At 40.0% G+C, this 27,751-nt stretch overlaps 1 protein-coding gene across 4 annotated transcripts in view; it reads right to left on the bottom strand.

The window, feature by feature from the left end:
- Window positions 1-27,751, bottom strand: part of FGD3 (FYVE, RhoGEF and PH domain containing 3) — a 96,357-nt gene that overhangs the window by 49,177 nt on the left and 19,429 nt on the right. Inside the window, exon 1 of one of the 4 annotated variants that reach the window (XM_041467234.1) lies at window positions 20,963-21,005. The exons of 2 other annotated variants lie outside the window; for them this stretch is intronic. The gene's annotated coding sequence lies outside the window, so the exon portion shown is untranslated. Of the gene's footprint in view, window positions 1-20,962; window positions 21,006-27,751 lie in introns of those variants that run through there. One more of the 4 variants, XM_041467231.1, reaches the window with a different exon arrangement.

Consider the following 27,751-nt stretch of genomic DNA (forward strand, 5'->3'; position numbering starts at 1 on the left):
TTGTCATTGTATCTTCCATAAACCTGGATTAAAATACACCACCTTTATTCTCATTAGATTCTCCTATGGTACATTCCTGCAAGCTAATCCAAAGAAAGGCTGTGCTTTACCAGTGCTGGCACGCACCTTACATCTCTCATCATCTGAATCACAGCAGGCATATTCCTGAGGAGTTTTCAGCTCTAACTTCTGTTCTTCTTGAACAGATTTTTACATACAAAGAATAAAAACCTCTTTTACACATTCATTTCAGTGCAGTCTCTGTATCTGTCATTGCAATCTTTTTCTTATTGCCCTATCTAGAGCACATAACCCAGATACCTGTGTAAAGCTTTTCCAACACTCCTCTGCCTCTGGGATATTTCACACTTGATCCTGCAGCAAGGAATTTCTCCACAACTGCTTTAAAGAAACCATTACAGAATTTTCATTACTCATTTAATCTGGTATACTTTCATTTGAAGAATTAGCTTTTCAACAGACTACATCAGCCCTTTCCTCACAACAATAAAGCACACTCCTTGTCCCACTCAATGCTCCCTAGACAGGGTACTACAGCACAGTTCTCATTTTCTATCTTGCATGTAAATTAAAAAACTTCACACTCCAGACCCACATTTCTCCAGCTAGAACTACTGCTGCCACTGTTAGTTCTACACGAAGCAGGAATGCAGTGTCCATACAGGCTCCCTGGCCCCCCCATTGCAGGGGCAGCTTAGGCACTCGGGCCGTTCCCTCAGACATGGGTTAGCTGGCAAATTGCTATTGAAAACTGGCTATAAAAGTGATTCTTAAGTGTTTACTTTACATTTATATAATTACAATGGTCAGGAGAAGATTTCTGAGTGACAAAAATGAGAAGGTTCCACACCTAGTTCTTTATTGCAGCACTACTTAGCACAGATGTGTAAACCAAATTCCTTACAAAATCTTCATACTTACCAAATGACAAGGTAAAGAAAAGGCAAAAATACAAGCACGTCTCAGAAATCCTGCTGCTATAAAGTCATTACATACAATTTTACACTGGGGCAAGGAAAAAAGCCAGGAAAAAATCAAGCAGGCTCTAATTTTAGGTGTTTTATGTTGCTCTGAGTGCAGCTGGCCATTATATCCCCCACAGACAGCACAAAGCAAGGATCCTTCCAAGGCCAGTCAAATATGCCCCATCATTTCTACCACAGTGGCAATGATACCGTCTCTTGAGATGTAATACAGGATCAACTCAACTTCCCGCTAAGTTGCCACAGAAAAAATTTAAACTTCTTTCCAGAACAAAAGAATCAGAATCTGTCACTAACTGTATGGAAGGTCATCTTTCCCTAGTAAAAAAAGAAAGTGGTATTTCTTATTTTATTTTTATTTTGTAGCAGGCTGCCAAGCAAATTCTGTCCAAAAATGAGTGAAGGGGAAAACCACATCAGCTGAATGGGAAGAAGGGCCAGCTTCCAGCCCAAGGGATTCCAAGGGGGGAGGAGTGGAAGCAACAAGCAGAAAAGCCATACTGAGAACAGAATAAATTCACTCAAAAGGAAAATGAGAAAGAAAAAGCACCACAGAATATGTTCTCCTCCAGGACGAACAACAGGCACAACAAAGCCCCGAAACAAAAATATTTTTCTTTCCTGTATGAAACAGGATGTGGTACTGCAGTTAGCAAGAGCTTACCTCAGCTCCTGGGGTTATTGGTACAAAGTTAAAAAAAAAAAAAAAAAAAAGGTCTTGTGTTTTTACTAACTGTGTTTCAATTGAATCCTCTGTGAACATCCACACAGACACTGAGGACATCCAGTCTGCTGCTCCGCCCCAGCCTCCCTTCAGTCACAGCAGTCAGCCCCAAATGACAGGGTTGTACTGAAGCCTCTCTGTAAGAAGGCGCCTGGCTCATCCAGGTGGCACTCCAGGGACAAGTCCAGCCTGACGATTTACTGCAGAGAAGGAGGGACTGTGGGGAAGCAGCCCCTCACTGTGCATCACTATTATCAAAGCACTAGACAGATGCAAGTCCCAAGAGTGAAAAACTCCACATGTAATAATTCCTTTGCTAATAAACTTCTAAGTGATTATAATTTAAACTCTGCTGGAGAGTAGATACGGACTGATGGATTTTGTGGGGGCTTGGGAGATTTTTTTAAGTAGTCATATATGTTCATGTGGTTTAATGCAAATATTGTAATTTCTAGATCTGTTTCTGCAGTGCAGCTGAGTGGGATAATGAATTACACAGTAAATGTCCTGAACCAATATCAACATTGTGTGCTTCTCCACCATATCACAGGATCACAGAATGGTTAAGATTGGAAAAGATTTCTAACAGCACCACATCAAACTATCAATCCCCCCCATAATCTGCATGTTCACCACTAAACCATGTCCCCCAAGTGTCACCTCTACACATTTTTTTGAACATTTTTGAAGACTTCCACTTTTTGAGCACTCCACCACTGTCCTGGGAAGCCTGTGCTGGGCTTGACCTCCTTTTTCAGTGAAGAAATTTTCCCTAATATGCAACCTAAACCTCCCCTGTCACAACTTGAGGCTGTTTAATCTTGTCCTGTCACTTGTTACCTGGGAGAAGAGACTGACACCCACCTAAGCGGAAACTCCCAAGTTCTTCCATGCTATCCTGTGACAAACTTGTACCAAAGTTACTCCTTCATATTTTGTTTATATTTGTATCCCTTTGGAGACTATCAGTTTGGCCTTAGGTTTCATCTCTCAGTTGACTTGGACACAGATGCCCATCACTAACTTTTGCATTAGCATTTCTATCATACCTCAGAATTTCGGCATATCTTTACAGATCTGGTCCCTGAAACTTTGGCATTATGATTTCAAACCTCCAGTGACATTCCCACACAGGAAACAGACAAAGCACACAGGAAACAGGTTTCCAATTTGAAAAAACATGTTTAATATCTCTGTCTAGGGCTGGAGACTATTCATTGGTAAGCAAATTCCTGCATTTAGCCATAGTCTTCTCAATATTTACATTTGGCCTCCTCTTCATATTGAAATACAGAGAATAGATGTTAGGGGATACTGAACATCAAATCCCCATAAATGAAAGGCAGTTACTAACTTTTATGATCTAACAAAGAGGCTGTGAAAATCTCATTCTTCTGGAGGAAGCATTTAGCTGATTTTTCCCCTCAAATGGGGAAACGGTTTAATTAGGCTAAAATAATCACCACAGTTACTTTCTGTGACACAAGATCAAAGGTAGAAGAGAAAAACCCCTGAGACTCTTCCATCTAGTAAGAAAAGCAGGTTACATAACATAAAAAGACTGAGGCATAAAGAGTGACAAAGAAAAGGAGAAGGAGCCGGGGGTAGGTGTCAGCCAGCCTGACACTGAAAGCAACAAAAGCCCTGCCAGAACCTGCACACGTCAGCAGATTCAGCCTTCACATGGGACTGTCAAACGCTGTTCCTCTACTAGAGAAATGGAGGCAAGAAGGGATGAGCAGCCAGACTAATTTCTTTGGTGCATACAAGTCTTGTCCTACTTTTGTGTGATGAAATGCAAAGCAACTTGTATAACTTCAGCAGTAGATTTCAAAACTCAATTCCTGCATTGGCCAAGGTGCAGATGCCAAGGTCCAGATATCAAAAGTCCATCTTAAGTTGTTGCATGTGCCTAATTTAGAAGGGGAAAGGGGAATTGGTTTTCATTCATATATTTCATTATTAACTAACATGAAACCCAGAATTCATTAATTCATAAGACCGTGTTTTGCTTTGATTTTCTCTTTTGTAAAAGGACTCATTGAAGATGGAAGATAATGGGCCTTTCTTTAATTTTCTCCTGAGTTCAGGATTAAATATTGCGCAGATAACATGCACAGGGTAAAAAATAAAGTAAGCACTTGAAAGAGGCTAGAACTCTCTCTAAGGAAGTTTTAGTTACAGCGAAGTATTTCTCACCATAATTTTACCCTCATTGATCTCATTCTAGCCAGGTGAGCATAAGCAAGGGCATTTCTCTGACTTACAGGACAAGTCCCACACACCACCACTGTGGGGGTCTTTCAGCACAGCAGCAGCACTTCAACATATCTTTTCCTCCTCCTGCTTCTTCCCCATTCAAACTTGCTTTGCATCTCATGTTTCTGGTAATTAACTTGGTTTAGCTCTGGTCTCCAGATTTAGTCTGGCTGCTTCCTCTGTGACACAGGGATGCTTACCCACGGACAGCTCCTGGTCTCCCAGAAGGGAACACCCCATACCAAACTGATCTCTCTACAGTGTCCTCAGAGATCAGCCACAGGCAGCTGAGCATGAGGTGCAGTGTGTAAATGCATTTTCACCACAGGTTTTCAAAGATGAAGCTATCATTTTGCCTGACAGCCTCAGAGCCCTCACTGATATCAGATGTCTATACCACCTCTAAGATGACCACACTGGATGACCCTCCTTTAAAATGCACATACCAGATCCTGATATAGGGATGCAGGCAGAATCTTTATTCAGCATTCCTGAGGCTTTCCTCTTAGATGAGCAGAGTTTACTTTTTTCTTTTTCCCCTGAAGTAAAAGGTTTTTCATTATGATGAAAGAGTCCCAATTAATAATTACACTGATTTTGCAAATCAATGAACTATTTCAGCCTAATAATATACCTGCAACTTCACATCTGTACTACTTTAACACAGGAATTGTAATACCAGAGTGATCCATTACTGTGAAATTCTAACGAGATTTAGTCTACAAACAAATTACTGCAGCCAAAGCCATCTCAATTTGTTCCTTTCAGGTTACCTGCAGCTGTGTGATTTACTGTCTTTGGGATTCTCTCCCAAGAACAAAGAGAAAGATGGCAGATCTCCAATTCCCAGAACTGGTGAGTTAAGGGAAGAGTTTTTCTATTCTCCAAATAGAGAAAATCATTACACTGCCCACCTTCCAGTGATTTAAAAGACAAAATTATGAAAAACAGTCCAGTTGAGTCCTATGAACAAATTCCAGCCTTCATTCAAAACCATGTCAAAAGTTCTTCATGTGCTTTATTTCTTCTCTTACTAAAAGCTTATTAAATTATTATTCCTAATGACAAAAGTAGCATGCAAGGATATCTCTCTGCTCAATTGATGTGCTTGTGCATCTTCTTAGTGCTACACATTACAATGTGTAAGATCTTATTTAACCAGCAAGATGAGTAAAAATTACCCTCCACTTAAGATTTAATGACAATATAATTAATCTCCAACAGTGTCCCAACCAACTGGCTTTCTCTTTATAATCCTGAATTGTTTCATTAGTTTTAGTAAACCAATAATTAGCCTTTGCTGATTTAAAAGTTTATTTAGGTACTAAATAAAAGCAGGTAAATGAAAAGTATCTCTAAACTGAGCTCAGATTCTTTGCTACGGAAGTGAGCATTGCAGGGCAGGACTAGCTTTTCTGTGTGATCACAAAGTGCTGTCACTCCACACTGCAGAAATTAAGAAAATACAACTTCATTATTGAAACATAGGGAGTATTTTTACACTATTTTGACAGCAGAGCTGCATATTTCAAAATCCAGAACAATTTCACAATAATCACTAAAAGAAGACATATTTCAGCTCTCAGTAACACCCTACTTGAAGCTGAGAGCTTTGACAGAAAATGGCCAAGCCACAGATTCTTTGAGGTTGGAAGGGACTTGTGGAGATCACCCAGTCCATCCCGTCTGCTCAAAGCAGGGCCACTCAGAACAGGCTGCTAAGGACCTGGTTTGACTAGGTCAATCACACATATTACAATATGACAGGTATAATAATGTTTTTGTCCCTTCTAAAACAAATATAACAAAATAACAATGTAAATTATCAATAAATAATGGTCTCAAAAAATAAGTCCTTTATTGAGAAAAGGACACAGAAAAAAACATTTCTGACTGATGATGTGAACATGGGCAGCAACGAGAAGCAAAGACGTCACTGTGGTGCCTCTGCTGCAGACTGGATGATTGAGTGCCATGTGGGCTCACAAAAGCACAGCTGCAGTTTGGAAGAGACTTTAAGAGCCTGGACAGCACTGAGAGGCTAACAGCAAAGGCATCCCTAGTCCCATGCCGCTTTCTCATATCTATACTTCCAACAAAGCAATCCCACACAATGACTGCAAATCCAGTGCAAGAAGAGCCTTGGAGGGGTCTAGCCACTGTGAGTCTCTACTTTTTGGAGACTTAGAGCAGCCGATGATATTGACCAAAGGTCCACACTACACTGCACTGGCTTCTCAGCTGACTAGAGAACACAGTCTTTACCCTTCTCTGCAGCCTTGGGCTCTGCACCCTGCTCCTCCAGAGACCTACACACCCAGGTCATCCCAGAGCTGCTCCTGAGGTCAAGCTCCACGTCTCTTCCAGCTCTGAGGGGACACGCAAACACATTCTGTACATTGCAGATGGAGGAACCAAGAGCAAAGAGCATCCTTTCACTTGCATGACCATCTCCTTAGCTTAGATCAGTGCTTCCTCTCACTCTGTGATCCACAGTCTCTAAGATCGAAAGCGAGAGCAAGAAAAAGAACATGGGAAAGGTTAAAGGTGTCCATGCGAACAATGCACAGATAAATAAAGTGGAAGAGACTGAAAACCACTGAACCAGCTCTAGTATTTTAGATCCCAGTCACAGGACAGGATAAAGTATCCTTTTTTCAGCCTGACAAGCTCCAAAAAAAGTAACACCAGATCAAAGGCCTGTAATATAGAGTACAGAGAAAAACTGGAGTAAAAGGAATTGGTATTAGTTTTTCCAACAAAACTTCAGTTAATTAATTGTATCTATAGCAACTATTCCACCTCTCCAGTTATCTACAATTGCACTCTCATCCAATCCATAGCCACTACAACGTGAAAACCAAAGACATGTTTCAAGAACCCAAGTTATCATTTGGGACATCAGTTATAAATCACAAAAAATAAAATCCTAGTGAATTACTGCTAAATCTTCATTCTAAAGGAAAAACAACACATGTCATCTCAAAATTGAATTACAATTGTGCCAGAAATTATTTTAAAATATTTTTTAAAAAGAAATTGGAAGCTCAAGCTGGACAGGAACAGGCAACAATTTCAGAATCAGATCATTAACCCAAAATGTGCATTCAAATTATTATTGTGAAAATACAAAACATTCTGTCTTGTTTAGGTGATAGCTTTCAATTCTGAAGTTAACTTAGAGTGTGGTCTATCATTAGATAAAATGTAACAGAAAACTAGCATTTTCAAATATATATGTATAGCTAACATAGATAATTATAAACTATGTCACTTGCACAGGATGGCTGAATATTTGTGTTTAAAACTATGTTGCATAAAACAGCACATACTGCATGACAGTCACTCTTTCAATAATTACTGGTTTCTACATAATTTCTGCAACATTATTCCATATTATTCTTTCATTATTAGAGAAATCTCCATGCATCCAATGTATGTTTGTTGGCAAAGCTGCATTTAAGAAAGGATGAGTGGAGGGATGTAAAAATAAAAGTAATTACAGAAATTTAGATGCTATTAAGAAAAGTGCAAAGAATTTTCACTGTAGAACAAAAAACAATAAAAGAAAAGATCATTACAAGATTATTTCAGATAATAAATGACTCTTGTAATGAATTTACAATCTTGAGTTCTTATAATAATTACAGTGAAAGTGTAATTTAGTAATAACGTCATAATCCTATCAGTTGCTTAGAATGGGTTGTAGATAAATAATTTTTGTTTGGTTGGAGTTTTTTCAGATCTCTTATGGCATATTGGCCCCAGAGAGCTTTAACTGCTGCCGACTTCAAAAGGAGAGGAACAAGACACCTTTCAGTGCAATATCTTTATATGTAACGTGGGGATCTGAGTTGGCACCCATCAACAAAGAACAAAACAGTAACATTAATACATCTCCAAATTGCCTAGGACACTTCCTGCTTCCTTTTACAGCATGTTGGTGTCAGCAAACACCACTGAGCCCTCCATAGCCCTTTCAAAAAGGAAAAACAAAAACTACCAAACACATGCATACACGAATAGCAATAAGGTCTGATGATGCCCTGGCCACCCTCCTCCACTCTGGGAATGATTGATACACACCAACTCATTAACTGTCATTGATCATGACACTGTGGGCACAGTCCCCTGTGGCACTTGGGTCAGCTTCTGCATATGATGGGCAGACCCCTCAAAACACTGTGATGGTTGTCACCACACAAAGTTACTGCTCCAAAGGCACCTTAAGCCATGTTATCCTAGCTCACAAATAAACTGAGACTAATTCAGAGACGCTTGGAGCTCACGTGTCATCCCTCCATATTCAAACCTGGCATTCAGAAATATATGCAAAGTCTGCACCAGCCATGTCTCCCCACCTGCGCTGCTCAGAAAGGACAGCTCTCCTCAGAGAAGCCAAACAGGACTGCTGCAGCTCTGGCAATTTCTAAGTTAGGCCAAGTGCACAGCCTGCTGTGCACATCCTGTCGTGCACAGACCAGCACACAGACCTGTTGTTCCCCCACCCTCACTCCATGCCACATCACTGTGCTGTGGGACCGTTCCTCTTCTGTGTTCCTGCCTCACCTCTCAGCTTCCTGCAAACACTCCATAGAGACACACTCAGAGGGACCAGCTCTGAGCTCCAGTGTCCACTGGCTAAAGCTGTGTTCTCAGAATAGAACACTTTGATCAGCTTCTGTGATGTACTGCGGTAAAGGAAAAATCAGACTGTCAAGCAAAATAATTGCTTCAAGATGTTTTTTAACTGAAAAGCCCATTTGCACTAATGGTCAGGAAGAATCGGATATTTTGCTCCCTGCAGAGTTACATAATCACATGGTTTAGGCTGGAGGGGACCTTGAAGATTATCTTGTTCCAACATCTGCCACGGGCACGGACATCTTCCACTAGACTACGTTGGTCAGAGCCCCATCCAATCTGGCCTTGTGAAAAAACAAACAAAATAAAACTAGAAACAAGTTGAAAATCCAAGGTAATCTCTCCAATTTTCTGGTCACAGATCCAAGAGTGTTTCTTCCTTCTCACCATGGTGCACCTTCTCTTCCTGCCCAGATACTTGAATGCAGCTCCTACAGCATTCCCAACCCAATATCTACAAAAAACATTCTTGGGCTGAACAGATCCCTCTTCCTCTCCTCAGAGCAGCCAGTTTGAAATTCTCAGATGCACAAAAAGCAACATCCCCTGCCACAGACATATGTTCAGAAAGGCATAGAGCACAAGATGCATTCTACTGAGGACTACTACATTCATCTTCTACTAACCTTCTGCAAGGAGATACATTTATAACACGAATGTGTGACTGGCTTAGTGTAACAAACATAAGTACATCAATCTCCAGTTCTTTTTGCATTTAATACAAGCAGCTGCCCAATACTTGTTGTAGCAAGTCTGTACCTGTCATTTAAAAACATTAAATAACATCTGAATGCCAGTGTGCATAGCATGCCCAAAGAACAGGCAGTTTTCAGAATAAGTGACCCAACCAGGGATGTTCTCCAAATACTTCAGCTTAGTGACCTCATTTGATGATGGAATTACAACAGCTAGATTACAGTTCCATGAAGGAATTCATTCTATATACAAATTTCTTCATATCAAGTAAAATTCAATTTATCACACATTCTAAACTATATTATACACTAGGGTTCCTCCTTCTTCTGTACAGTAAGATATGCTTTATTTCAAAACATTTTCAGAATTAAAAATATAAAAGTTATATAAAAGCCATAACAATATATTGGCTTCTTTAACTAAAGAAGCTAAATTGTAATAATATTTAACAGCATAAAATTCCAATCCACTCAGCAATCTATTGGAAATACACATGATAATGTTAAATTAAAACTACTGGGTTTTGACATTTGAAAAAAAAATTAAACAAACTAATTGTTAAATTTGATTGTTTAATCACCTGAAAGTGGCAAAGGCTTCAAGCAGTTTTGGTGTTCAAAGAGGATGCAAACAAGCCTTTTAAGAGTCACCACCATCTGGGCATCAGGGACAGCAGGCAGGAGTTGCCTCTCTCCCCAGGGACATACACACAGTGTAAGCTCATTGTTACCATTCTTATGTAGATCACACTGTGGATGTTCAATGATATTTTACAGTCAGATAAGACTAAAAAGCCCTGCTCTTGGGAGCCAAAGCCTTCCAGGACAGGGCAAAGCCTGTGTACCACACTTTTAAAATTGGAACTATGCAATCACTCTAACCCATAAATCACTTCACTGAGAAGTGATTTATGGGTCAGAGCCTATGGATGGATGGAATGCAGGAGAATAGATATAGTGATGGAGGTAATCTCACCCCTAAGGAGTTACAGCTGAATTAGGAACAGGTCTGCCCTTAATAGGCCACAGCTAGGTCCAGTTAGGATGGGTATTGTAAAAGAGTAGATGGGCTAGTTGAGAAGTTAGATGGAGTTTGTTTGCTGTGCTGTGAAGAAGGAGTCAGTCTTGTGAGGGGCTACCCATGAGAAATCACCTAGAAGGTACGGAGCTTTTGCAATAAAATGACAACAATTGGAGATTCCGTGGTGGTTTGGGTAGAGAACTGCAGAGAGAACAGTAAAAACATGATCCTGTGGTGGTTTGGGAAAAAGGGCTTAAATATTAAGCAATGTGATCCTGAGGTGACTCAGGAAGATGACCGCAGACTTAAGGGCAGCGAGTCAGTGGAGCCAGGCAGATTAGGAGCCTGGGGCCTGCGTCAGGAGGACCAAGAGCTGGATGAGCTATAGCCAGGCAGACCTGAGAGTTTGAAAGAAATACAAGCAGACCTGAGAGCCTAGAAATCTGGACAATGTATGAAACACCACCCCTAAAGAAAAAGGACCTGCTTGGGAGAAGCTTGTGATAACTTCAAAGATGAACTGTTTAGAATTACAGATGCTGAGAAGAATCTCCAACTAGCCTGCAAAAAAGAGATGCAGCTAAAAAGGAAGTAAAGACTGTTAAAGAGAAATTGGCTACTAGGCTTAATATCAATGAAACTGCTGAATTTTTAAAAGAAAGGGATGAGCAAATCAAAGGATTAATGGAGGCAGGGAAAAAGCTTTCCAAAGAGTAGCTGCAGAATTCTACCATTCTTAAGAATTTAAGACCCAAATAGAAGGAGAGGGAATATATTAACACTGAACAGAACAAAAAGATTAAGGAATTAGAAGAGAAGTTGCAGCATTTAAAACAGGTGCTTAAGAAGAGTAGGTGAAGCTTGATGGCAAGGAAGACTTGGAGAAGCAACATCGAGACAGCATTAAGCAATTGAACAGTGTTGTGGAGAGACAAGACAATGCGTGAAGAGAAGCCTCCTGAGAAGCTTGCTAAGTCACTGCTGCACAAGCAGTGTAAGAGAGGCCTAGCTCTGGGATAAAAAACAATGTGGAACTCTGAGAGGCAGAGTCAGAGCTGCATGGACAACATGTAAGAGGAGCCCTCTAAAATTGTACAGTGGCCATCTCCACTGTAACCTGATGTGATTCGGAATTGGGCTGTAGGACGAGGTGCAGCCGGAGATGGAGCCCAGCGTAGCACTGAGAGCAGCACGGGGAAGCTGCCTGGTCTGGACCTGACTGATTTTGACACCTGAGATACAGATTAGCTGCTGGGGATACAATGGGAAATAATATATCAAGTGAAGAACAGATTGTTTTACATCCATGGAAAGAAGTTGAGGAAAGACTGTGAGATATGGTATCAAAAAGGGGGCAAGGCAGCTGCAGTTTTGACTGCCACCTGGAAATCACTTTATAAGACTTTAAAGGAATGGAAAACAGAGCAGGACAAGAGAGGCTTGCAGCAGTCAACTAATACAACAAAAAGGAAGAAGAGAATTATTAAAGCAGCAGTGGGAGCTGGGGAAAGAGTAGCTCTATTATTTAGTATGGTATATTTGTTGGTGGATAAAATGTGTACATTTTGTTTGTGAATTGCAACTATTAATCTTTGATTAGGCACAAGTGTAAAAGTTTATATTCCATAAGAATAAGTACACTCGACAAATACTGTATCAATGTTGCTCAAAGTACTATAGCTATTGATAAAATTATGTAATTGTTGATTTGTTGCTACCCTAATATATAGCCTTTACCTTATTCTTGTGAGTTGCCTTATAAAGTTGTACAGCTATTGATATTGTAAATATTCTAGAAGTATAAGGGTTTCTGATGATAAGTAATGTAAGTTTGGGTAATGAATTAAGGTCAGTGCATGGACACATTCTAAAGTTAAATGGAAATTACACAAGATGATTGTACTGGGTTCACTATCTTTTCCAAGGGCCTTGCAAAATATAGTAAACACAACATTAGTTTATAAAAAGCCTTAAGTTGATATATTAGACTGTGAAAAGCAGAACCAAAACAGAACTTTGAAACCTATGTTCTTACTGTGACATGTTGCCTGAGCATTCATATAACTGTTAGTCCTAAGTGAGATATGTGAATGTGTTATAATGCCAATTTACTTGAATGCATCTTTCAAGAGATACTGCAACTTTGTAATTAAAAGAAAAGGGGGAATTGTGGATGGATGGAATGCAGGAGAATAGAGATAGTGATGAAGGTAATCTCACACCTAAGGAGTTACAGCTGAATTAGGAACAGGCCTGTCCTTAATAGGCCACACCTAATATATATATATACATATATATACACACAGCAATTAGGATGGGTATTGTAAAAGAGTAGGTTGGCTGGTTGAGAAGTTAGTTTGTTGGCTGTGCTGTGAAGAAGGAGTCAGTATTGCTAGGAGCTGCCCATGAGAAATCACCTAGAAGGTATGGAGCTTTTGCAATAAAATGACAGCAAGAGCCCTGTAAAAAGTCAGTAAGACATTTAATTTCTTAACCATTTTCTCAAAAAATACTACAAATTACCTTAAGATTAAAGGTAATCTTCAAAATGTCCGTGATTATTAGGAAGTTAGCTCCAACTAGTGCTGCAGGACATGACGAAAGACAAAAGTAATGGTTCTAGAAAGCCCATTTGAAGATTTATTCAACATCTCACCTCTTGCAAAGCAACAGCCATGCAACTAAGAATATAAACATAACAGAAACTACAATTAACAAAGTCTGTTGCTACTACTAACAGAAGATATTCCCCAGTCCATTGCCAACATAAACCCCCAGCTGTCAGTAATGTTCTGTCTTTCTCCAGTCTCAGTCCTCCATGACCTAAATATTCACTGATTAATACTTCTGTGTATTTAACTCTTTGAGGGCCCAGTCCTGAAGCCCTTCATATTTTTTTCAATCCAGGCTGGTCAGAAGAAACACAAGCACTGGGCAGCTCCTTTGGAAGGGAAACTCAACACCTGGTAAGACCAGCACACGAGCACTACCAGTGTTCCATGATTTCTATCTATTGTCATTCTGCTTCTCATAGAAGTATTTCCCATTTTAACAAACCAGACCAAACACCTAGTTGCAGAAAAAAAATGCTAAATCCTGGGCTAAAGGACAGAATTTTACACAGGTGCAAGATACAGGTGGTGGGACCAATGGTGTGGTTTAATACTACCCTTAACATCCTCCTACTGAAAGAGCCTTCCTGCCCTGCTCCCTCAACCACAGGCATTACATTATTCTTACTTGGAAGGTTTTGACCCAACTCAGAATTGAGTGAGCTGATCTCATGCATAGGGCAGTGGTGTGACAGCTGTGCTCAGGGTGGAAGCCAGTAAGACCACAGGCAGCAGAAGAGGAATTGGCCTGGAGGCATCCTCTACAGTGATACCGCAGGGCTGCTGTTGTAACAGGTCCCATACTCTGCAGAACCCTGGGAATTACATGGTTTACTGCAACTCAATTGGTCAGCAAACAGAAACACTCCATCTCAGTTATTATTACTAATGGCATGGGAAAAAATATATCAAAACCTCTTGTTCTGCAACAAAATACTTTTTCACTGGGAATCAGATGTATTGAAATAAGCATTTGAAAACTGATACCATTTATTCATCTTAAAAGCAAAGTCAGCTTCACAAGGAAAATAACTCAAGTTTGATCTTTCCACCTTCTCATACAATGGCAATTTTACCACTCATTCACTAAATATAACACAAGTTAAAGCAGTTTGCCTTTTGTAACCAAAGAGGTCAAGACCTTGAGCTATTTCTGCGAAGTATGTTTTCCAGACATCTACAATTTTTGCGGCAAGGGTTTTTCATTGCCATATCACATTTACAGGGGAAATTAAACTTCAACTGATCCCATGCTTAAGTGAAAAGGCTTAGTTTTGGTTTCCTGTTGGAACTTGCATATGCAGAAACTTCTTTTTTTGGTGGAGAGGGGGGGGAGTGGGGAAGCAAGACAAAGAACAATAGCTCCATAAAAAACAAGATTCAGTTTTAACACTGAATAATGACTTTATCCACTATGATGAAGTCTTCCCTTTTTTGAAGGCGTGGTAAATGGGACCCAGTAAGTGGGAAAGAATTTTTAAACTTTAGATGTATTTGGTGGTCCATACATCCACACTCTCCATGTACTGGGAAGGGACAAGAAGCAGGATTACAGTGCAAGCTAGTGCCAGTCTCTAACACACAGCAAAACAAGGTTGTTCCTAATAAAATATTGCAAATTACTTTAATCCTGTTTTGTAGGACTGAAACTAAGACTTTTCTTTCCCCACTTAGAAATGAACAAAATTAATAAGGGAAAAAAATACAGATGCCTTGATTTCAGGTGACAGTCATTGAGCTCTTAGACAACTACCGCTGAGAGCAGGTGGAGTAAAAAGCATCATTTTCATTACCAGAATCCTAAAGTACCAAGAATGCTGTAATGGCATCACCAGTGTCACTCTGCCCTATCCCCACCTGATTTTCATATGTTAGAGGGATTTCTTTTGGTGTTAATTTCCTTAGAGCATCAAGCTTGACTCTAACCCTAGAAGTAAGAAGAAGTTTTGTTTGTTGTTTGCTGTTGGGGCTTTTTGGCAGGGAAAGGAAGGGTGTGTTTATGTTTGCTTTGTTTATTAGCTACTCCTAAATTCAGGACTTTCAAGTTTTTGCCTCTAATATTATGATATGTATCCTAACTGTAAGAATCTTGAAAGCAAGGTATGTAACCACAGTAGTCTGTATAACTAACTCCACCAGTCTCTTGCTCTTACTTGTTTTTTCTCATAACAGATTTATCTCATTATTTGAGTCTCTAGATCAAAAGAAATCTTTTCTCAGATACTCGAGATGAATTTCTGAAGGACTAAGTTTTCCTCACATTCTCTATACTCAAAATTATAACATCAGGTAACTTCAAGAAAAAGGGAAAATAGGCTTTATCACACACACTCTTCAAAGGATATAATCCTACCCAGATGTAGAAAATTTCTTTTAAGCACTACTTGAAAATTTTGCTCCAGCATAAACAGAACTCAACATTTTTCCAAATTAAGTCATTTTGTGTAAGTCATTTGGCATCAAATAAAACATTAGATTAATGGGTGTCAGGAGGAAAATGCATGGTTCTTCACATTCTCATGTTGAGATGTAGTGTAATAATACAAGGTAAAAGTCACTGTCATGTTGCACTTTTCAATTGTCTCAATACTGAAAGATACAGCTGTGCCACAAGGGCAAGTAAATCCATACATTCTCAGAAAATGTCACAGACCTACTTTCTCTCCAAGTTTAGATAGGCACAAATGACAACTGCAATGATTTTTACCTTCATTTACTCAAATTACAGTGGGTTTTTTTCCATCAAGAAGTATGATGGTAACTGAGAAGCATGTAATTGCCCTCCTCTGCTGACACTGAAACGTCACCTCCACAGAATATCTAATACATTATTCCACCAAATTCACTATCAATTACATAGGTTGCTGCTACAAGTATGAAACAAACACCTCTCCAACCCTAGTAACTCTGCCAGGTGGGAGCAGAAGACAGCACCAGGGAGAGATCTACAGGTAAGATGTCTCCTCCCCAAAGTAAATACTTTCCTAGAAGATTCCTAAGCTGGATCACCCCAAAATATTAACCACAAAATAGGCACATCTAATTCCACACACGTGCCTACAGCTGTGGAAGTGGAGACCAGAAATCAAACTCCACAACTCCCCATCAAAGCCTCTTACTGTGCTGAAACTACTGCCTTCCCTGTGCACCCTCTCTGACAGGGGGAGTCTTTAATGCCCTTCTGAATAGCGCCAGGGCTTCAGGAGAGCTCAGAATGCCCTGTATGGTCCAACTTCTCACAGTCTGTGTTCACCACTCCAAAATCTGTATGTGGTGATGAAGAAAGGAGCTGAACACAAACCTTACTCCCCTCAGCAGCATAACTTCACTACATCCCTACAAGTGCAGAGAAACAGCCAGCAACACATCTTGCAAAACCCTCTTCCTCCCTGAGAGGTACACTCAGCACTCCTTAGCAAAGAAGGGTAGAAGAACTGTTTGTTTCTTGACCGTGATCAGTCTTTTTTCTTGTTGTCCCTGAGCTTGCCCCTAATTCAGGCACTCCTGAACAAAGATTCTCTTATACCTTAGCTTGCACATAACTTTTATGAGTCTCCAGGCTCTGGGTCCTACATGGGAACACTATAAGCACACAGGAATCTTCAGGACCATGGAAGAGCTCAGCAGAAGTTTTCAGATCTTCAACACCAAAATTGCAGTAAAGGCAGACCCTTAACTCCTGCTGAAGGTGCTCATGTTCTTGTTTAGATCCTACCTTAATTGTACAGCAAACAGAATACATCAAACTGAGCTTAATCCAAAAAAGCCCTGCATACAGAATTTACTTTAAGAGCTGGATATCATTAAAAGTCCTGTAGCAACAGGAGCTGTGAGGTACTCCCTCAAATACCTTAGGGAATGCCCAAATAACAAATATTTAAAAAAACCAAAACAGCAAAAGCATGGAGAGAAGTCTGATCCAGGTCCTCATGTTGTCATGGTGACTTCCCAGTCATTTATGTACTTCAGACACATTTAGAAAAAAGGTATATTTTCACCCCTCCCCAACAAATAATGTAGGAAAGGAAAAAAAAAAAAAAAAAAACCTGCTAGCTTGTCCCAAGCAAACCAAATGGCAACGAAATACTTTGATCAGGCAGCACCCCTGAAAAATTTTAACCAATACTTTTCCTGCACTGTGAATCGGATTCTCAGACAACATGGAAACAGACATCAGCGGAAAATTCAAATTAATAATCCATCCAATCCCTTTTTCATACAAGACTCTGAACACACTTGAACCAGACAGGTTTCTGCTTTCAGATTATTAAAACAATTATTACTTACAATATCATTTCGTTCATCCCCCATTTGCAGACACTGCTTGCAAGCAATTGGTTTTCTTTTACCAAGTACTATGCATTCCACATGCTGCTGTTATCATACAGAGCAATCAAACAGCCTTAGCTGGCTCAAAAAGCATAAAATCCTCTCAACATTTACATGCAAATACTGCATAAATATGGATTTTAAAAAGCATAAAATCAATACAGCTCATTATGGAGCGGCACAGAGCAAATGTTTTACTACTGGCACTAAATTGCTCACACTCAGCAAGCACTGCCCAACACTGCCAAACCCCCCCACTTTTACACCAGGAAAAGGCTAAGACATAACACAGCTGAGGAGCAGGCATCTAGTAAGACACCATTTTCTACATGCTACCTGAAAAAGCATCACAGATTCCACGAGAAAGCACTGTTTGAACAGATCACAGCATGCACACTTACCAGCAGCTCGGCAGCCCAGCCTGGCCAGCCATCTGCCCTTGCCCACCACCTCCCAGCATTCAGGAAATCACCGCATTTGCTTCACAGACAGACCATTCTGATGACCCCCACCCTCTCTGTTAATCAATTAATGAAGCAAGACTGTTTTTTCCTTACTAAGCAATGTACAGACACTAGGCCACTTGAAGGTTGCCGGCTCCTTCCTGCTGCAGGGCCTCCCAAATAAAAATTGCCCAGCCAAATTCAGGCTTTTTCTTTTTTTAATATTCATTCAAAGGCTGTAGGAATACACTCAGCCCTTGACAATGCCAGCTTGCATGATGAAAGAGCAAAAGTAGTTTTGAGGCTACAGAATGCCTTCTCTGGGTTACCATGGAAATAAATGTGGGAAGGGGAGGCGGCTTCGCTGATGGCAATTGCTGCTACTCGGTGGAGATGTTCTAAAGCCAGACTGCGTGGGAGTGTAGTCCAGGAGAAGAAAATGTGTTTTACTATTACTACTATAATTTATCTGCACTTCCTTTCATTTGCACCAAATTTCACATAGTTGAAAAGCATGAAACTTCCCTGAGCTGCTGAGGGGATGCTGGTTGAAACAAGTGTGGTGTAAGATCCCTCCAATGAGGAGCTGAAGAAAGCTTATTTACATATTGGAATTTACACAGATGGGAATTAATGCTCAATCGCAATTAAAACTTGATTGACAAAGATGAACCTGTTGCAGAGCTGAAACTGTAGCAAGGAGGACTAGTTTCATGAAGGCTTGATAAGAAGCATCGCTTTATCATTAAAAGACAAGGTTTCTCTTACAAAAAATTCTCACACATAGGATGAAACAGATCACCTCAGTGATCTTGTCCCTTGTGAAACTGAGAAGAGTTCATCAAGAAACGCAGGGTGGACACTGCTCCACAGTGCTCCTCCATGAGATCCTGACTCACACCATCACCACCCTTCCCCTCCTTGCATCTTGTCAGGGTCCCCACGGAAAGTCAACCAAAATAATTCATGGGAGGTGGAAGCCTGGCATCAAAATCCCAGTGAGAACAGCTAATACAATTTCATCAAACTGATTATATTTTATACAAATTTAATTAGCATTTTTAGGATATTATTAGTAGTGTTTTTTACATATTTAGAAAAATTCTTTCATTGAAACGGAATGGCTAAACATTAGAACAGGCAAACCAGAGCAGTGGTGGAGACATTGTCCCTGGAAGTGTTCAAAAAAATGAACAAACGTGGCATTTGGTGACATGGTTTAGTGGCCATCACAGGATTCAGTCAAAGGTTGGACTTGATGATCTTGGAGGTCTTTTCCAGCCTCAGAAAGAGGTAAGAGCTGCTCACTACAGTGACATTAACATAATGCTCCAACCAAAGTGCAATACTCACTGTCCAATATTTGCCACAAAACAAAGCAACTTCCACAGTCATCAGTTCACCAATGACTATTACCAATGTAATTTAATTTTGCACATCAAAAAATTCTCCAAGCACTGTCTCTGAGCACACAGAAAAAGTTTTGTAACAGTAGTTAATTGAGAGCTCCACCTTGGCACACTAGCCAGACCTCCTACCTTCTCAGCCTCTCTGCAGAGGATACCAAGAAGCCTGCACCAACACAAAGATCACTTTGATTTCAAAGAACAGCAGCTGAAGGCAATCCGCTTCAACATCCACCATTTATTTACTTATCATTTCCAATGGGCTTGTTTAGAAAGTTAAGTCAAAAAGGAGGAGGTAAGCAAGTTGTGGGCCATATAAAAGGACAGAGTAAAGCCAGGGTGGAGACACTGTGAGAGCAATTAAAAGCCAGCTGGGCACAAGGCTGGAAAAAATCTGTCAGGCTTTGGCTGCACCACAGCTGCTCCAGCCAGTCCCCACGCGGCTGCCTGCTCCCTGGAGCTCCCTCATCTCTCCAGCCCCACGCCATAGAAAAGGAGACACCACTGAGGTCCCAGTGCCCCAAGAGAAAGGGCTGATATCTTCTACCCAAGTGGGACCACGGGAGAACTGGTTTGAGAATTAACCTAGGCTAGGTCCCTTTCTGACTCCTCTCTCATTTGCAGCAATTTCCCCCCCCCCCAGTCTGAATTGAGAGAAAGAAAAAAAAATATGAAAACATGTTTTTTGCAACATGTCACAGCAGTAAGATGAACTAATACATTACATTTACACATATAAAATCCCTAGAACACACACTGCCAGCCCAGGAGTGGAGAAACCCCTCCTGGACCTGAGGGAAGGTCCATTTCCCTGCGAAGCAGAGAGCAAACAGTCCAACCCATTATTTCCACCTGTGTTCCTCAGCCAAATAAGAGTTCAACATTTCTTTACAAGGCCACAAATCAAAAACCCTAATACCAATAAAACACAAATCTGATTTTATGATATCACAATAAAAATCAGTTTTGCTGATCACACCTGACCCAGATCACACAGTACAACTCCATGCTTTCCCATGTTCCTCCAGGTGGCCTCGCCATCATGTCTTTATAACTGCCAACAGCAAAATTTCAATCACAGCAAAATCTCACTTCATACAGAAAGTCAAGGAAGAGCAGAATTAAATCTGCCAATGCAAACACAGCAAAGCACTATAAAACGCTAGCTGCTACACACAAGCAATGGGGAAAGGCTGAAAGGGCTTAACAATCCAAACAGCCAGAAACCAGAGCAACCCAAAATCACAGAGCAGCTCTGCAGGGCTCGCCTGGCATGGGCTTACATGTTTCTAGCCACATCGCCTCACACCATGCCAGCTTTCCACTGTGCCCCTCTCCCAGCTCCAGCAGGCACCAAGCAGTGCAGGATGGGGCTAGTCCAGAGCAACTCATGTCCACTGTCCAGCTGGCAGCTGTCATCCTGATGCTTCTGCCCACTTGTCTCCTCTCTAGAAACCAGTCTATCTGTCTAATAAATTTTAGGGGAAAACAGAAAGGAAAAGGAAAAAAAAATATTGTTTAGTTCCTTACCCCTTCTATTGACCACTCTGAAATGAGCCCGAGGAGCAAGAAGGGACAGAAAGCACAATGCATAAACCTCACTTACTCAGGAAACCAGATTAAAAGCTACACCATCAACTACCAGGGAAGATCAACAAGACCAGGGAGCAGCTCAGATTGATTATTCTTTTCTTTAAAAGGCACCTGCTAAGGAGAGACAAAGGTATACAGTGAGGCTGAGCAGAAGGCCAAGAAATTGCAGGGAGAGCATATATTGATTATTAAAAGTCAAGAATAGATTGTTTTCTATATGTATCGTACATACCCAGGTATGTCTTGGAAAGGGCAGCCAGGAGATTTCTTTGAAGCCACCCTGAACAAACAAAAAAGCATCACTGTTTTAGACTTTCTAACAGCTAAATAGCAACAGACTGACCAGCCAACATTTCTGTGATTATGTGGCTAAAACCATTGTGCTCCAGGAGAGGAACACACACATCAAAAAAATCATACCTCATCTCCTAATAACAAGGCAAGGTATCAGATGTGCAAAGCTGAGGGGAAAAACAGACTTTAGTCTTTTATTGCAAAAACATAAACGGAACAAACTGACAAATGACTGGCTATTCATTATTACATGATCCTCCTGTAATCTTATTGAAGCTTTTTATCAGAACACTGCACGTGCAAAGAAATGAAGAGTTGATCTCATGGTTGGTGGTAGCTTTTAGATGAATGATAACCTCTTATTGGAAGAACAGATATAAAATTACCAAAAAACCCCCAAACTAAGAAGACATTGTTAAGGATAAACTATCATTTCAAATAATGTACCCAGAAAAACTGGGAACAAGTAGATATCTATTATTTGTTTACCTAATTTTTCGTGTTCTGACAACTACATTCATCTGCCAATGAAACAAAAGAAAAGTCAGCTTGCCTTACTGCAACATCTGATGCAGACACTTGCATTGCTGTATATTCATACTTTCACTAGTTGCATGCACCAACATTAAACAAAATAAAACAAACTAAGAAGATGCAATGAATCACTCAAGCCACACTGGAGCAAGCAAAAGAGCTTTTTTTTTTTTTTAATGAAATAATATCTTTTAAATAACCAATAAAAATACATACAATTACTAATCTGTCTAAGAGCTGCACAAGTGCATCATGTTATCTGGTTCCCAAATAACACCACTAAAGGTGAAATGGTACACCAGCCCATGGAAATGGAGATTTATAGAGGTCCCAGTTACATCTGGGGACACGCTGTGGTTTGCAATATGTATTTTTATCATTTTCTCCTGTGCAGAGCTAACTAATTAGGAAGTCAGAACACTCAAGGTACTTTTGTGAGCTGTACAAGTTTGCCATATATTTCAACCTAGTCCAAGTCACCTGAAAGGAAACGGAAGTGATTTTTCAGAAGATGACTTTTCATAATTCTCCTTGAATTTTCAACATTTTAAATGCCATCTCTGCTAACACCCGACATTTCCTTCTCATATGGTAGCAGAAAAATTCCTTATATGCACTAATAAGGCATATAGGTGCTACCCTACAGACCCTAGCTCCTATAAATATCAGTTTTAAAATGCTATTTGAAACAGTGTTTATTAACTATTATTTCACCCTGCATGTGCAATCACTACAGGGGCACTGCAACTTTAAAGCTTGATAATTCCAATCCACTAGGAGTTACCTTAAAGGCATTAAGACAGTAAGGGGATTTTATCAGTGTTCTGTTGCAAGACAAGCTTTTGAAAACCAAATAACTTTTGAGAAAATGGAAGTAGTTCTGCTGTCAATCACCTCTGCTGCCAAAATATTATTCCTTTAAGAACTCAATATCTTTGCTCCTTTGGTCTTAAACAAACTAAACAGAAATTTTTGCTCTGGTCATACAAATTTCTGAAACTTATTTTAGAAACTCCCTGCATTAAGACCTGCAGTAAAAATAAAGAGAGAGGTTTAAATTACTTACATGGTCTAAATGGTGCCAAAAAAAGGTTAAACACCCAAATAACTTCAGCTACTTAAACTGGGTAATTTCTCTACTAAAACAACAACAAAAAAATACTCCTCAAAAAACTAGAAAATGGGTCTTCAGAGACCTTTGATCCATTTCATACCATGTATTCAATAAGTGCATTAAATTTCCCTAATAATATGTTATAATTACTATTATCATCACTGACAACAGACAGGCAGTGCTGACCATTCCTTTAAGCACAACACTTCTGAGTTTCATCCTCAGGCTGCTTGTCCCCAGAGTGTTTTGCTCTGGAATCACACCAGGAGAAAACCTAGAACCGAGTCAGCATGAAGTGGGGAACAGAGGAAGCTGGAAGTTCAACTCAATGAAATCGGTCAAACAAATATGAGAAGTGTGAAGTGCCTTTTTCCACTTTTATTTTATTTTATTTTCATAGTCAGAAAATGCTTTGAAAGTAAATAGAACTTATTTGTATGAGGTCACTGATGGGAGCTGTATATTTCTTCCAAAACATTTGGAAAAGAGGAACCAGACTCGAAAGCAGAAACCATAAACTATGACATGCACATTTATTCACAATTGACTTTGCACGTTCCAGTTTGGTTTTTATCAGGATAAAATCTCATGGTCTCATTTCCTTCAGTTTACAGTGAACTTCATTATTAAAACACGAGGTTTAAAATAGACCATGACTTCACCCAAAAAACAAAGGTAGTCTTTGTGCAAGGGGAACAACAGTTGTATGCTCTGAATGGTGCATAACACCACACAGCTTTAGTAAGAGCATGAGCCAGGCCAATTATTCTTAATTTTTTATATGCAATTCTTATTTTTTAATACATGTATATATGCACGCATACACTATACATTTATATATATGTACACATATACACCTTGACAACCACTCCCTTTAGTAACTTCAAACTTAAGGAGACACAGTTTGCTAATGTTACAGTAATTGTTCATGATTAATTTTATGTATCATCTCTTTAAGAAAAATATTAATATAAATCTATCCACAAATAACATCACTGAACAATTTTCTTCCCAAAATCCCTATCACTGCTCTCATAGCAGAGCAGCACACTGTGCTCAGGTCCGTGACATTCTGAAGTCATCAGTGAGGAGAATAAATCTCTGCAATTAGCTGAATATGTGAGCAAGTAGGCAACTTGCCGTCTGCATTTCCAGGGATTTCACAGTTTTTTGGAAGCTCAGGGATGTGGAACACCAGGGCTTTGATAGTAGCTTGTTGGACCATTGGCTGTCTATAATTTTATTATTCCTACAAAGGCACCCAAGAATCCCAAAAGAAAGCAGAGCCCATCAAGATAGGCACTGTACAAATACTTACTAAAAACAGGCTTTGTTCACAGTTCAAAAGAAGAATAATTGAAAATGAAAGAAAATTTTTAATAAAAGAAAAAAGTTAAGTGTTGGCAAGGTTTCACAGCAGGAACAGAAGTGTAGCATGGACTCCTGGCCAGTGTCCTACCCAGCTCCTGGGACAGGGCTCTTTTCAGCACTGGTTAGTGAGCTGGTAGTATTGTTTCAAACAAAAAGAAGTGAATAGGAGCCTTTGTTCTCCCACTCCACAAAGTAAATAACTGAAATATATGTGTTCTTGGTGCACACAACTCCTCCACATGGGAGAGGCAGGGGAATTCTTGTGGGAATCCCCTACTAAAACACTGGCAGAACATCACTGGCACTACAGAAAGCAAATCTGTACATTAGCCACAGCCCAATGTAAACAGAATGTGCAATTCTGCAGGGGGAAAAAAAAAAAAAAAAAGGGAAGAAGCACAGAGAGACTGACACCATGCAGAGAAGTTAGTATCATTTCATGCAAGAAGCAGTAAAAAGAAGAGAGGCGTATCCCATATGGATTCAGTTGCACTGAGCAGTAAGCGTATTTGAAAGAAATCAGGTTTAAATCAGTTCTTCCAAGCAAAACCTCAAGTTTTTCAAAGAATGCAAATCCTTTTCATGGCACACTGAAACAGGGTCATGCTGCCATACAAGGTTTAATAGAGCAAAGATTTTGTCTTCCACAAGTAGAAGAGCCTTGGATTGATTTTCAGAAGCCCATTAAAAATTGTTTTTAAAGATACTTGTTAGCACACAGAAAGAGTCAGGTGGGCTCATATAAGGATTTATATCAAAGTAACACTATCCAGAACAGAAACTGTATTTCCATAACGATCTATAATGTAAATATGGGATGTCCAAAACAAGGGCCAATTCCCATCCAAATTCCATAATACAGCAGCCTTAGACAAAAAAAAAAAAAAAAAAAAAAAGTGTGAGGATTTACTGAGTTAACATCTATTCTTCATGACTAAGGGTGACAGAACCCTGCAATCATAGAATCATTAAGGTCAGAAAAGACCTGGAGATCATGAAGTCCAACTGCCAACCCAGCATCATCATGTTCACCATTAAACCATGTCCTCAAGTGCCAACAGCAACATTTTTTTAATACTTCCAGGGATGGTGACTCCACCACTGCCCTGGGCAGCCTATCCAATGCTTCACTTTCAGTGAAGGAACTTTTCCCTAATAGTCAATCTAAATCTTCCCTGGTGGGGAAGAGGTCATTTCCTGTTGTCCTGTCCCTTGTTCCCTGGGAGCAGATCATGATCCACCTCTGGCTGCCCCCTTCCTGTCAGGGAGTTGTGGAGAGAGACAAAGTCTCCCTGACCCTCCTTTACTCCCCCCAGCTCCCTCAGCCGCCCCTAGTGCTCCAGACCCTTCCCCAGCTCTGTTCTCTTTCCTGGCACACTCCAGACTCTCAAGGTGGGGCCCAGAACTGAGCCCATGTTTGAAGCGCAGCCTCAGCAGTGCTCAGCACAGGTGAAAACCAGACTTCCCCACTGGGCTTCTTTTGGGTTCAGCACAGCATCTCCTGCTGGAGCAGGCAGGACGCTATACTGCTTTCCTCAAACATACAACAGGACCACCAAGGGTCGGTCCTTCTTTCTCTTGCTTAGTTTCCAAATTAATTCAGAAACACCAAAAATGGTGTTAAGACAAAATACTATGCAGAAATTTGCACAGTAACAAAGAGCCTGTGATTATATCAGCAATTTTCACATGGACTATTGGTCTACTTCTGTTTTATGAAAAAAGCTTTAACACTCAAAGCTTTATTCTGCAGCTTTTGTAATTAGTTGTACATATGCATGCTTTCATGAAAAACAAAGCAAAAGTCTTTTTGTTTAATTTTGCCTTTCAATTTATCCTTTGCTGTAAAGAAAACGGTTACAATTCATTCAATTGGTCATTCCTCTACCAGGCTTAAGAGGTACAAATGCCCTTGTTTCCTTGCCAGGAACCAGCAGCACACTTGCTTGACATGGCAAACCCATGCATCTCACTCCACACCAAAGGAAAAGTTAAAGCTTTATAGATACAATTTTTTTTTATATATCTAAAAAAAGAAGAAAAAGAATTCTGCTAGTTTCAGTATTGCATTGATCCAAAATCAGTGCCTGTACAAAGATCTGCAAAATTTAAATAAATTCAAGTCTGTAGTTTTTAGAGCTCTCATATTGGATTTTGGAATGTGTTCAATCATAATTAATCAGGCTTAGTAATAATATTAATATACAATAGGTGTTTTTCAAAACCCCCCAAAAATTCCCAAAGCACTTAATGAAGTAACATTTCCATTCACATGAAACAATATATTAATTACAGACATTCAAACACCTCCCAGCTGAGATTTTGCAAGCTTTTGGTGAAGAAACCCAGAGAAAGAACTACAAATCAAGAGACTCAGCTTTGAATTTTGCCAGCTGCTATTCTGGGCACTGAGCATGGCAATTTGGAGAGCACTGCTCTGTGACCAGAGAGTGGTCTGAGATGCTCTGGACACAGAACTAGCTCAGTACCTGCAGAAGGAGGATTTACTTTAGTCCTTTGATTTTTCAAATAGCCATGAAACTGCACCCTGGCTTGAGGAACAAGGTCACAATGCATTTGTCTTGCACTAAGTTGCCTATTTTATGGCACCAGGGCTTCTGGTTTGAATGTTGTTCTTTTAAGCACAGCCTCTCACACAGGTTTAAATGTTTGGCACAAGACAGTCCAAAAAGCTCTTTGTTGTAGCTTGCTGCCAAGAGGTCTGGACTTGGGATGGTTATCATTTGTTCCCTCCATACTAGTGACATCCTTTAGACGAACATTTGGCAATGCACTCTTGGCTCAAAAAGCCCCACATTTTGTCAAGGAAACATCCTTCCAAGTTAAAGGAATATGAAAAATGAGGATCTCTGCACAAAAAAGGTGGACAACTACTGTACTGATTATGAAACTTGGACCTGTTGGACTACAGGAAAAAAAGTAGGGCACAAGTTAAGATAGAAAAGGCAGACCACCACTTCCAATCAATTCCCAAGTTTCCCACAGTGAGAAAATGTGTGCAAATGGAGGCAAACAAACCACCCATGGCCTCAGTTAATGCCAACAGCACTAAAACAGAGCCGCACTGAACCATTCTGTGACTGATGTCCCACCCCACTCTTCCTCGACCTATAAAACATGATTTTCCACACAAGTAATTTCACGTTCATATTAAGGTAAATATTTTGTTGCCCTTGAAACATTAGAGTCTTCTGCCTGCCTTTAAGAGCTGTTCAGATCCTCTTTAATCCAAAAGAAAATAATTTTTATGCATCTTTTGCCCCCTTCAGTAAAACACCTTGAGAATATTCTAGATGGTTTGTTGTGGGTTTTTTTTTTTTTGTTTTGTTTTGGGGTTTTTTTTTTGTTTTTGTTTTTTTTTTTTTTTTTTTTTTTTGGGGTTTTTTTTTTTTTTTTTTTTTAGTGAAACAAGTTGATTTTAAGAAAGACAATTTTCTGGACACTTGTAGAAAACCTTGCACAGCAGACAGAGCCCCAGGATTGTTGGGACTGGTCCTGCAAACACACCACAACGCAGTTCCTCCAGAGTCCCACAGGCACCCAGGTACTGCATCTGAGGCAGCAATAATCTGCTATTACTTATTAAGTTGGGCTTCAACAGATGTTTAAACAGGACTGAGGTTTATCATCAATAAATCTGTCATGCTCACGTAGCTTTGCCTCTAATTAGGGATGCATAAACCTCCC

The sequence above is a fragment of the Pyrgilauda ruficollis genome, unplaced genomic scaffold (assembly GCF_017590135.1).
Source record: "Pyrgilauda ruficollis isolate IOZ18807 unplaced genomic scaffold, ASM1759013v1 scaffold203, whole genome shotgun sequence".
NCBI classification, from domain to species: domain Eukaryota; kingdom Metazoa; phylum Chordata; class Aves; order Passeriformes; family Passeridae; genus Pyrgilauda; species Pyrgilauda ruficollis.